Consider the following 13,652-nt stretch of genomic DNA (forward strand, 5'->3'; position numbering starts at 1 on the left):
AAAATTAAAGTAAAATGCATAGCACAAATAAATAATGGACTCCGTGATCAGAATGATAATAGTTCTTTTATATCAACCATATATATATTTTTTTCTCTCTGGAAGCTTATAGAATTTTCTTTATCCTTGAAACTTACAGAATTTTCTTTATCCTTGAAGCTTATAGAATTTTCTTTATCCTTGAAGATATCAATACTTTTAAATTTTGCCTTAAAGGACTCAGTTGGCCCTTTTCTCTGAAAACTGAAGTCCCTTTTCAGCTCAGAGACATTTCTTCTATTATTTACTTGGTTACATCCTACCCTGTAAACAGATATCTTTCTTTTCTTTTTCCTACATACTTATTGTGTCTGCTGAATCTGTTCTCCATGTATATTAGTTCCCTATTGCTGCTGTAACAAATGGCAACAAACTTAGTGACTTAAGACAAAATGAATGTATTATTTTACAGTTCTGTAGGTCTGAAGTCTGAAATGGGCTTCGCTGAGCTAAGATCAAGGAGTCAGCAAGGTAGCATTTACTCTAAGGATCTACCCTTTAGTGGCCCACCATGGTAACTGAAATTACTTGGGAGCCCCACACTGCATCTTTTTGGGCCCTGGTACCCACTCTGGGAGCCCCTCATTCCCCCTGTTTAGGAAGTCACTCTTCCGGCTACTCAGGGGACAAATCCTGCATTAGAATTTTGAATGCTCCAGCTCCTTCAGGGCCCTATATTCAGTTACCTCTCAAATTCTTCCTGCTTCCTGATCTTGGGGTCCCTCCAGAATTTTTCTGAGAAAACTCATATTTTCTTGCTTCCTTCTTTTCCCCATTTTGTATTGTTCATTATTTAGCTCATTAAGATTCTTAATAAGTGATCTGTGACCATCTGCCTTATATCTCTCAGAAATTCCAAATATTCTGGTCTGCCAATAGCAAGCTCCGTATACTTTTCCAGTGATGTTATCATTTTTTCCCCCTATTTTCATATACCTTATGTCATTTGACGGGATATGAGTCAGGACACATACATAGCCAAGTATCTTGAACCATAAAACTTTTTTATCAATTGTTTATTGTATTGCTGTGTGTTTCTGTAAATTATAACAGACATTTTTAAAATGTACAAATACATAAAAATGATATCAAAATATGGTTGTTTATTTGATAAAAAATTTAATTTTTTAACCTCATGAATACAGAATCTCTGATTTTGTCTGAATGACCTTATGTGAGTCGATCATTCGTTTATTTAGCAAACGACAAAAGCCTAGGGCTATGCTGTGCACTGGAGCGTTTGCTACCGTTGTGTTTTTAAATAGCCTTTCTGTTCTCCTTGGTATATGTTGTTCACAGGATTCAATTTTGCACCTTAAGATTCATGCAAATCTGAGCATTTAACATACATTATAGACTAGTCATTTATCTCATTCAGTAGCTGGCTAGAGAATTCGGAAGGTCAGAGAATTCATTTCCATGGATCTTGGCTTCTTTAATTTCTAAATTCCTTACCAGAAACCAGTTTCCCTTTGCTAGTTTGATTTTCCTCTGTCCCCATGAAGACTACCTTTAAATCAGAGCCAGAGAGTCCATCTTCCAGAGTCAGAGCACTAATTATGTAGCCATTGCACAGAATTCTCCTGTAGAAATGCTTCCCTCCCTCCATCCCATCCAAGTGTGCTCTGTTCTGCATTGATAGAGAAAGTTATTTACAATAATCCTGGATTTGGGCTTATAGCATACATCTGTATAGGCAGTTTCCACCCCTGCAGAATCATATGGTTATATGTTATTCTCCATCCTTTGTGGTGACTTTGTTTCCATCTTTTCATGAGGATATCTCATATTTTCACTTATGTTTTGATTTTAGTCTCACTTGCAAGAGAACCTGTAGTTTGATGTTATCTACCTCTTATATTAGCAATAATATTGATAATGACAATAATAATAATAAGCATAATTTATTGTGTCAACTAGGCACAAAATGCTTTTATACACTATATCGAATTCAAGGGCCTTTAACTGAAAGTAATATAAAATGAAACCATGGTGTCATAAACAGGTGGTTTATTTTTGCCTCATAATGAGAGGTCTGGGGTTGACAGCTGCTAGTGTTGATCCAGTTGTTCATTGTTACTCATGATGATGCCTCCAGTATTCTCATGGCCTTTTCCTCATTGTGGTTAGATGACTGCATCAGCTCCAGCCATCATGCCCACCATCAGGAAGAAAGAAGGAGAAAAGGGAGAAATCTGTATCAGAAAATGAAAAGCATTCCTAAAGTTATAGCCAACTTCATTTGTGTCTGATTGGCCAAAATGGTAACACACAACCACCCTGGCTAAGAGAAGAAATTTGAGAATGCAGTTTCGACCACCTAACCCATGTAGGCTATGTGTTTGCCCCACCCACATTATCTTATTTTACAAATCTCTGTCACTGTTATTTCTCTTCCCATTTTATGTATAAGGGTATGGAAAGTCAAAGAAGTTATGTAACTAACCTAAAATCCTACCACTGGGAAGAGGAATAACTGGGGTTTGAGCCCACCTCTACCTTTCTCTGAACTCCCATTCTTCACACTTTATTACACTCTATCTCAGGATTGTTTATGAGACACCAGTAGGCATAATTCAAGCAGCATTGAAGGAATAAATGAGTGGTTGGCTTCCTGGTTTTGGTGTTTATGCACCAGACTCTATAAGAGATGATTCTGTTAAGAGCCTTATAGGCGCCCAGTCATAAGGCTCACGTCCTTAGAGTCTGCTTTCAGAAATGAGTGGAAAAGCTTGGAAGGCACCAGCCTGGGTTCAAATCCCAATTTCACCACTTAGTATTCTATTGTTATCAATCCATTGCTTAATCTCTCTGCACCCTAGAGTTATCTTTCTCTTTGCCACCATTCTCTCTAAGTGCAGTTAAGTTTTGCAGCCAAATGAATTGTCAAGAAGCACATTTTCAATTCTATTATTCCTCTGCTCAAAAATCAATATGGAGTCACTGTGAACTGGCCACTCAAAAGGGATCCCTAAATCTCTTTTCCCTTTGCTTTCTTTCCCACAGAGGCAGGAAATGTAAGATACTCAAAAATTTTCAACCTCCTTTGCACTAGGAATGGCATGACGTATTTCTAGGGAGATGTGAGTGAAAGCTTAGGAGGGGCTTGACCAGCATGTCCCTTTACCCTTAACCCTTCTTCCTGCTTGTAGCACAGACATGAGGCTAGCGGAAAAGCAGCCACATTATGACCATGAGGTGGCAGATATGAGGACAGAAGCTACCTATGGAGAATGACAGGGGTCAGGGGTCGGCAAATGAAAAGAGCTTGGGTCTCCCATGGCATCACGGAGCCACCGTACCAACTCTAGATTACTTGACCTCTGACTTCTCGTTGCATGGAATAAACAAACTCCCTCTCAGTCAAACCACTGTCTGTTATGTTTCTCTTTCATTTGCAGCTAACCACATTCTTATCTGATATAATTTCCTACCAGGTAAAGAAGTTGAAAAGCCTCTTTCAACAAGTTTTCCTCATGTTACTTGACTGGTATTATTTCTCATTCCTCAGAACTTTGAGCTTTTATAATCCATATCACTTTCTCTCTTGAGTTACAGTTATTTATGTATCTGTCTCATCTCCCCTTTTGTGAGCTCCTAAAAGCCTTACATAGACACACACACACACAAGCACCACCTCAGTGTCCACACGGCATCTGGCCTGGGTGGGTCCTCGGTGGTAATGGATGGGTGAGACATGTGATTGTTTGGGGTTCTTTCTCTTTGTGTGAAATAACAAAGATAATTATTGGCATCTCTTGTTTGTCCTGACTCTTGTTTGAATCTTTGCCAACTGAAATTTTTTTTTTAATTCACAAGTACATCTTTTCTGAACTGTTCTTGACCTATTTATGAAAACCTAGAAAAGAGGAGAAATGGCCTTGTTTGTGGTGCTTGGTTAGCAGGACTCTTTCCAAGCTGTCTGCTATGCACTGAACAGGCTCAAGCTTTCACTTCTCTCCTTGGCTGGCAGATTGATCTGTGCTGCTGTCATTACTGTCAACCAGTTCCAAATTCAACAGCCTCGGGATAAATGAAAGAAGTTTGAATACAAGGGCCCAAGTATGACTCTTGTCTTCTATGGAGCTTAGCACAGGGCCTTACAAATGCTAATGACCCAGTAAATATTTTTGATTGGTTTGGAATTGTGTTTTGAGTCCAAATTTTCAAATCGGGTTGCTTTAAATTACTGTTCACTCACTTGTTATTCATGGGTATTATTCATACCTTGCTACTTCTAAAACAGATTTGTGGTAACTGAACACTACTGGTACACATAACCATTAAGCCATTCAAGTGAAGTTAAAAGACAAAAACCAAACGACAATAATGACCCAGTTGTGGAAAGACAGAGTGGAGTCTTTTATTCCTTCCAACAAAACTGTGGACTTAGTATTTTTTTTACAAACAAGGAAGCCAAGAATCAGAGAGGTTGAGCAGATAGGAACAGGCCTAACCCTCACGAATTTCAAAGTCCAGGATCAAACTTAGCATCTGCTGATGATCTGCCTCAAATTGTAACAAAACTAGGATCCTGCTCACCCTGTCTGCTCTGTTCTCAAGAATAAACCAAAAGACAAAAAAAAAAAAAAAAGAATAATTTAGAAAATACATTACAGCAATTATAAATTAACTAAAATGTTCAATTCTGTGATGTCCCCTGCAAAATCCTAAGCCACTGGCACATTAACAGAATATCAGGAGAGAAGAGTCCCTAAAAATCATCTAGTTTTGCTGTCTTCTTTTTTCCAGATGAAGAAACTAGGTGAAGTGAGTCGCCTAAGATACTTAATGTAAATATTTCATCTATGCCAGCTGACTCCTCTGGGACTATTTAGTAACTGGAAGATTCCAACTCCCTTTTTTCTAGCGAGTGGGATCATAGTCAAATCTATCTCAAAAGATGGTTGAATCCAGTGGGCCCTCATCTAGTAAAAGAGCTTTCACAGATGATTTAGCAAGCAATGTTTGGTCATGTGTTTTGTTCTCTTTGATAGTAACTTTGCTTTCATACTTGTAGGTGAAACTTCCATTTAGATATTGTGGCTAAATGGTAAGTGAAACCATTACTGATCTTGTAAAGGTAAAAATCCTTCTGTGAGCAGCGAAGTTTGTTTTTTTTTTTTTAAATTGAAGTACAATCAATTACAATATGTCAATTTCTGGTGTACAGGACAGTCTCAGTCTTGCATTTATATACATATATTTGTTTTCATATTTTTTTCCATTGAAGGTTATTACAAGATATTGAATGTAGTTTCCTGTGCTATATAAAAGAAACTTTTTTTAAACCTATTTTTATATATAGTGGCTAACATTTGTGAATCTCAAACTCCCAAATTTATCCCTTCTCACCCCCTTTACCCAGTAACCATAAAATTGTTTACTAAGTCTGAGAGTCTGTTTCTGTTTTGTAGATTAGTTCATAGTGTCTTTTTTATTTTAAGAGTCCACATATAAATGGTATCATATGGTATTTTTTTCTTTTTTTGGCTTACTTCACTTAGAATAATGATCTCTAGATCCATCTATGTTGCTGTAAATGGTATTATTTTATTCTTTTTTATGGCAGAGTAGTATTCCATTGTATAAATATACCACATCTCCTTTATCCAGTCATCTGTCGATGGACATTTAGGTTGATTCCATGTCTTGGCTATTGTATATAGTGCTTCTCTGAACATTGGGGTGCATGTGTCTTTTCACATTAGAGTTCCCTCCAGATATATACCCAAAAATGGGATTGCTGGATCACATGGTAATTCTATTTTTAATTTTTTGAGGAATCTCCATACTGTTTTCCGTAATGATTGCACCAAACTACATTCCTACCAGCCGTGTAGGAGAGTTCCCTTTTCTCCACACCCTCTCCAGCATTTAACATTTGTGGACTTTTGAATGATGGCCATTCTGACTAGTGTGAGGTGATACCTCATTGCAGTTTTGATTTGCATTTCTCTGATAATTAATGATATTGAGCATTTTTTCATATGTCTATTGGCCATTCATATATCTTCATTGGAGAAATGCTTGTTTAGGTCTTCTGTTCATTTCTGGATTGGGTTGTTTGGTTTTTTGTTATTAAGTTGTATGAGCTGTTTATAAATTCTGGAGATTAAGCCTTTGTCACTCACATCATTTGCAAATATTTTCTCCCATTCCATAGGTTGTCATTTTGTTTTGCTTATCGTTTCCTTTGCTATGCAAAAGCCTGAGTTTAATTAGATCCCATTTGTTTATTTTTGCTCTTATTTCCATTGCTTGGGTTGACTGCTCTAGGAGAACGTTGCTAAGATTTATGTCAGATAATGTTTTGCCTATGTTTTCTTCTAGGAGGTTTATTGTGTCTTGTCTTATATTTAAGTCTTTAAGCCATTTTGAGTTTATTTTTTGTGTATGAAGTGAGGGAGTGTTCTAACTTCATTAATTTACATGCTGCTGTCCAGTTTTCCCAACATCACTTGCTGAGGAGATTGTCTTTTGTCCATTGTATATTCTTGCCTCCTCTGTTGAAGAATAATTGACCATACATCTGTGGATTTATTTCTTGGCTCTCTATTTTGTTCCATTGATCCATATGTCCATTTTTATGCCAATATCATGCTTTTTTTTATTATGGCAGCTCTGTAGTATTGTCTGAAGCCTGGGAGGGCTATTCCTCCATCTTCATTCCTTTTTTTTCAATAATGCCTTAGCAATTCTGGGTCTTTTGTGATTCTATATAAATCTTAGGATCATTTGCTCCATTTCTTTAAAAACTGTCCTAGGTAATTTGATAGGGATCATATAAAATCTGTGATTGCCTTGGGCAGTATGGCCATTTTAATGATATTGAGTCATCCAATCCAAGAGCATGGTATGCCTTTCCATTGCTTTAAGTCTTCTTTAATTTCATTTAATCAATGTTTTGTAGTTCTCCATGTATAAGCCTTTCACCTCCTTGGTCAAATTTATTCCTAAGTATTTTATTTTTTTGGGTGAAATTTTAAAAGCAATTGTTTCTTTACTTTCTTTTCCTATTTATTCATTATTAGTGTAAAAAAGTGTGACTGATTTTTGTACATTAATCTTGTACTCTGTAAGCAGTGAAGTTTAATTAGAAGGTAAGTAAATGTGAAGCTAGTCCCCAAAGGTGGCCCTCCAATGAACCACGATTCCCAGAACTCATTCTCTTTTGTACCCAGGTGCTGGTGCACTGGATTCTTGGCTGACCCCAAATGAATGTGTGACCATGAGAATGTGGTAGAAGTGGTATTGCATGGCTTTCAAAGCTAAGTCCTAAGAATCTTTGCAGTCTCCCCTTGGCTGTCTTGAAATGCTCACTCTCGGGAATTTCCATCTTAGAATCCAGCTACTATGCCCAAGAAGCTGAACCCAATGGGAGAGGCCATGTGTAAGTGTTTTCATTGACAAGCCCTGCTAAGCTCCCAGCCAAACTCTAAAATCAATTGCCAGTCCTGGGAGTGACCCATCTTAACATCTATCCCAGAGACTCTTCAGATGACTGCAACTGCAGACCACAACCACATAAATGAAACCAAGGGAGAATCTCCCAGTCAATCTACAGAACCATGAGTAATAAAAATAAATCCTTATTTTGAGCAATTGACTTTTAAGATGACTTGCTATACAGGAATAGATAATGGTAACATAGAAAACATCAAAAGATTATTTTTCTCTCCAGTTTCCACAAAACTGAGTAGAAAACATAATCAGTATCTACCAAGATCTAGATGATGGTCAAATTGAAATTTATTTAAACTCCCCTCCACCCCACCCCAGACTATGCTGTTTCCAGCTAAGTTATTTCTTTCAATCCTAAGTAAGACACTAGAGGTAGAAGAATTTTGAAAAAGGAATGAAATTTAAAAATATCTATTGAGACAGGTATTTTGACATTTGAAGGAAAAAAACACAGTTTACGATGCTTTAAAAGCTTTCTAATGTTTACTTTTGTATTATTTCACTCTGAGCTACAGAAAATAGCCCTTATTCTACCTTCTAGTTATTTGAAGCAATCTACAGTGGCAAGATGTACCTTTTGAAGGTTTTAATTGAAATGTGAAGTGAAACTTTTTGTTTACTGCACCAAGCTAATTTTCTTTTCTTTTAGTATTTTTCCATTTCTTTTTTCTTCTCTATCCTCTCTTCTTTTATTCCCCCTTCCCTTCCTTTTTATCTTCCTCCTCCTCCTCCTTCTTTTTCTTCATCAATTCCAACTTCTGATTACCTCTTACTAGGGAGAAGTGTCAAGGGTCATTCTGGGTGATCTCATGCACTTTGTTTCATTTAATCTTCACAGCAAGCCAGTCCCGTGGTGATGTTGTTCTCATTGTACAGATGAGGAAACTGAGGCTGAGAGAAATTAAATTTGCCCAAAATTCACTGAGGCAGAAATAGCTACTTAAGCAGTAATTAAAACCATGTCTCTTTCTCATTCCAAAGAACTTGCTGTACCAACCTATATCTGAAATCTATATTTAGTTCCATGGATTGCTAAAAAGTAAACAGAATGACTGACCAGAGTTTCTCCTCATCTCAGAATCCTTGTCTGTCTTTGGGTATGAATGCTAACAAGCTCTCAAGAGTCCCAGCCCTGTGGGCCTTCTTGCTTCAGCTTGTAGGTCTTTCTGGGTGCCCACCCTCTAAGAGGATTTCTATTTGAAGGCAGGGGAGTATTCAGAGAAACCCCAGTATGATTTAAAGACTTTATTTTCTTTCACTTCTTTCTGTCAAGAATAGGGTCAAGAGTAGGACTGACCATGATAGCTCATATAGATGGATTTAGAGGTGGCTTCATTTAAGGTAGAAGTCGTTGAACCTTAGGATGTGTCAGATTTTCCTGGGGCTCATTGACAATGTGGATTCTAGATACTGAATAGGCAGTAAGGTGTATAAATCTAGAATTTAGGAGGGCACTGGGCTAAAAGTTAAATATGAGGTGTGTTTAACATAGACGACATTAAAAGCCCTGATTGATGAAATCAAACTAGAGATAAAGCTCACAGACTAAGCCCTGGGGTACCTATCCTTATGATAGGGAGGAGTTGAGGCAAAATCAGAAAAGGAGACTAAGCTGAAGCTGCAGTAAAGGAGAGGAAAACTAGAAGAGCATGGGATTCTAGAAGAGTCAGGAGAGGAAAGTATTCTAAGGTGGAAGGAGCTGCTCGTGGGTCAAGAATGATGAACAATAAAACTGACCATTGGATCAGCAATATGGAGGTTGGTTTAAGGTCATTAATGATGTTGACAAGAGCAGTTGTAATGAGTGGAAGGAGGAAAACATGATTAGCATGTGTTTGTGAGAAAAAGGGAGGAAAGTTGCAAATGATACAGACAACTCTTGAGGACTTTTGCTGGAAAGAGCAACAGAGAAATAGGGCTGCAGCTCAAGGGGGAAAAGTGATCAAGAGGGGATTTTTTTAAGCTTAGGGGAATAAGAGCATGTGTGTAAGATGCTGGAAATGATCCAGATGAGAGAAAGAAACTTTTTATTATTTTAGTTGGTTTGCATATATGCAATATATATGTGCATACATGTATGTATATATACATATGTATATGTATATATAAGTTCGTTGATCTTTCTAAAGTAAAATCAAACCAAAGTTTAGTTCATTCAAACAACTATGAAATAAACATGACAGCACTTCTTTAACTTCCACTCCCCACCTTCCCACAGGCAGTGATTCACTATTAATAGTTGATGTGAGTCGTTCCAGACATGCTATGCACATTAAATCTATCCCATCAGTGAAGTGTTTCATCAATACCTTAGATGAGATGGGTCCCAGCAGAATTACATTTGCTGGGAGCACAACCTCTCCTTTCTAAGAGAGGTGCCAAACTCTTTTCCAGGAAAGAATAATGACTTCTGAAGATTTAAAAGGAAAACTTGCCTGGACCCCTTGGGGAATTCCCTAGAGAGGGAAGAGAGATGGCAACACTGGGTCTCTGAGCTGGCAGATTCCAGTCTTGACTCAGTGCTCTCTCCCTGGCAGGGGCCCTGGAAGTTGTAGGAGCTGAGAGAGCTGCTCACTGGAAAGCCACACTCTTCACTGATCTTAGCCTGAAAGGCATGGAGAGCATCCTCCTTTGAGTACCAAATACAGATGTCGAAGTCAGGGGGCATCATTACCCCAAGTATCACCATCATAAACCCCACTGTGAGAAGCCAGTCTTCACAGTCACATCTTGTGAAAGTCGGCCACATTCAGCTGCATCTTTTGAGGCTGGAAGCTGGATTGACATCCTCCCCAAACACACACAAAGATGCACACACAATAATACACAACATACACATGCACAATTCACAACTGACATTCATGAGGCTCTAAAGTTTTAGGGCAATTTTGAGGATGGGCATCTAAAAGCGAGAGATGTTGAATCTCCTTGTACTAAGGTATATGAGGGCTCAAATGATCAGCTGGGAAAAATAAAAAGGAACACAATGATGTAATATTATAAACTTATGAAATGGTTTTTACCAATTTATTTATATTTATATACATAAGTACATGTATTAATACAGACATCCTTATATATGTATATAAACATATCCATATATAAACATATATATGCACATATATAACATAGCTAATACTGTATGTGTTATATTATTTTGCAACTTTCTTTCATTCTGTTTTTCTTTTCTTTTTAGCCAACAGTATATGATAGGTACCTATTTTAAAGTCAGGCCATACACATGTCTTCTCTCTCTTTTCAGCCACCGTAAAAAGTATCCCACCGTATTCAACCATGCCCCTACTGATGAGCCTTTAGAATGCTTCTGTTTCTTTACTACAACAAACAATATTGCTTCTAATATTTTGCACAACTCTTTATGCATTTGAGCAAGCATTCTGATAGACTACGTTTCTAGAAGTGGAACTACAGACCCAAAAAGTCACAAACTTATCATTTTGATGGATACTGCCAAACTGTTCTCCCCTGAACTGTCTCCCTATCACAACAGCATAAGATGTTCCCTTTCCCCCTTAGCTTTGCCAACACAGATAGGATCGGTCTTTAAAATTGTTGCCAATCTGATAAGTAAAAAGTGTTATCTCACTGTTAACTGAATTTGCATTTTCCTGATTGCTGGTGAGGTTCATTACCTTTTCATATGTTTATTTGCCTTTTGTATCTTTATGTGAATTGTCTGTTCTTATCTCTTGCTCTTTTTTTCTATTAGATAAGCTTTTTCATAATGATTTTTATGAGTTAGTTATACATTATGAATATTAACTGTTTTTCTGTTTTAGGTGTTGCACATATTTTTCTGTTTTACCATTTGTCTTTTAAATGTGCTTACAGTGACTTTTCCTGGTGTACAGAAACTTCCATTTTTAAAGTATAAAATGTGTAAATCTTTTTCTTTGTGGTTTCTGAGTTTTGTCCTTGCTTGGGAAAGCCTTCTTTAGCATAAGATTATAAAAACATTATTCTATTAATTTAATCACTGTTTTTTCACATGTATGCCTATAATCCATCTCAGAATTATTCTTTGTCTATTTTAAGATGAAGAGATCTATCTAACATTTTCCAGTTACTCGATTTATTGAATACATCATGCATCACCACTACATAACTAAGTTCCTCCGTGTGCATGGGTCTGTACTATGCTTTCTCTTTAGTTTCTGTCTTCATCTACTCATGCACCAATACCACAAGGTTAATTGTTGCTATCTTATCAATTGATGTGTTTTCACACTTAACTTTTTTTAAATCATGCTTCTACGTAGTTCTTTCATCTACTTACTTATTTTTTATTACTTAAACCTACTGGACAGGCCAATAAGCAGGGTTTTTTTTTTGGAGGTTGAGTAGGGAGTTGGCAGTCAATTTCAGAACACTAGGAGTACCACAGTAAAAAAGTCTTCTCTCCTAAAATATAGTGCATTAACAGAAAACTTGAGGTTCAGTAAGTCCAACTGATTAGGAGACAAATGCTATCAAGAAGATAGTTTCTTATTCACAGTTCCCAAGGGGAGGAGGCATGCCACTTGGTGGGGAGCCCTACGGGGGGCCCCGAAGTCTGTCAGGAGGTAGATGGGAAGGAAGGAACTGTTGGCAAGAGCCCTTATTTAATGGTTTCCATGGGAAAGAAACAGGGAGTCAGAATAAAGTTCAGGATTCAGTAGTTTGAATAAATTCAGCAAGTTCTTGGGAATAAGGATTATTTCTAGTTGTCTGGCACCCGGGTGATTAGAGAGATGCATAGTGATCCTGAAGGTGGGAGTCCAGTGAAGGAGGTGGTAGAGGCATGGACTCTGGATTACTTGGCTTGCATATGAAAAACACACTCAGAGGCAAGTTATTTACTATCTAGGAACTGGCTAACCTTGGGGGGGGGGGGCAGTCCCTTCCAGATTAACAAGGGCCCAGATGTCAAAGCATCAGAATACAGAATACAAAATACATAGTTAATGCGCCATCACTCAAGGAGTGCTACCCTCAGTGAATTTCATTCCTCTGCGTGTTTTACTGCCTTTAAAAAAGAATTATTCTCTCTGATATGGATTTGGGGATCTTCTTTGCTTTTCACTCCTGCTCCTTATACTTGTTGATGTCCATATGGACGTTCTCCAGGATTCTATTGGGAACATTGGCTCTCCTCTCTGCAGGGAGACTTTCTTTGGTCCCCTTTGGTCCTCTGTTCTCTAGTCTTCTCTTTCTGACATACCTATCTTATTTGTTCTTTATTATTCAGAAATTCCTCAAAATTTCTGTTCATTCTTATTTTCCAGAGCTTTAGTTGATTTCATTCTTTGCTTTATACCTCTTTGCTCATTTTAATAATATTGGGAACTCTGTAATATTGTCTGAAGTCTGGGAGGGTTATTCCTCCAGCTTTGTTCTTTTTCTTCAATATTGCTTTGGCAATTCTGGGTCTTTTGTGATTCCATATAAATCTTAGGATCATTTGTTCCAGTTCTGTAAAAAATGTCCTGGGTAATTTAATAGGGATCACATTAAATCTGTAGATTGCCTTGGGCAGTATGGTCATTTTAGCAATATTGAGTCTTTCAACCCAAGAGCATGGGATATCTTTAAATTTCTTTAAATCTTCTTTAATTTCCTTGTTCAATGTTTTGTAGTTCTCCATGTATAAGTTTTTCACCTCCTTGGTCAGATTTATTCCTAAGTATTTTATTGTTTTGGATGTAATTTTAGAAGAGATTATTTCTTTACTTTCCCTTCCTGTTGATTCATTGTTAGTATAAAGAAATGCAACTAATTTTTGTACATTAATCTTGTATCCTGCTACCTTGCCGAATTCTTTATTAGCTGTAGTATTTTTTTTTTTCTGGAGTTTTTAGGGTTTTCTATATATAATATCATGTCATCTGCATATACTGACAATTTTACCTCTTCTTTTCAAATTTGGATCCTTTTTATTTCATTTTCTTGCTTGATTGCCGTGGCTAGGACTTACAAGACTAGGTTGACTAGAAGTGGTGAGAGTGGGAAACCTTATGCTAGATTTTTGGGGGATTCTTTTCAGTTTTTCACCATTAAGTACTATGCTGGTTTCTGGTTTGTCATAAATAGCTTTTGTTATGTTGAGACATGTTCCCTCTATACTCACTGTCAGAAGTGTTTTTTATCAT

General features: G+C 37.2%; 1 protein-coding gene across 4 annotated transcripts in view; it reads left to right on the forward strand.

Annotated features, from left to right (window-relative positions):
• CA10 (carbonic anhydrase 10) overlaps window positions 1–13,652 on the forward strand; it is a 531,376-nt gene that overhangs the window by 275,661 nt on the left and 242,063 nt on the right. The window lies entirely within an intron of this gene.

This window comes from Camelus bactrianus, chromosome 16 (genome assembly GCF_048773025.1).
Source record: "Camelus bactrianus isolate YW-2024 breed Bactrian camel chromosome 16, ASM4877302v1, whole genome shotgun sequence".
Taxonomy (NCBI): Eukaryota; Metazoa; Chordata; class Mammalia; order Artiodactyla; family Camelidae; genus Camelus; species Camelus bactrianus.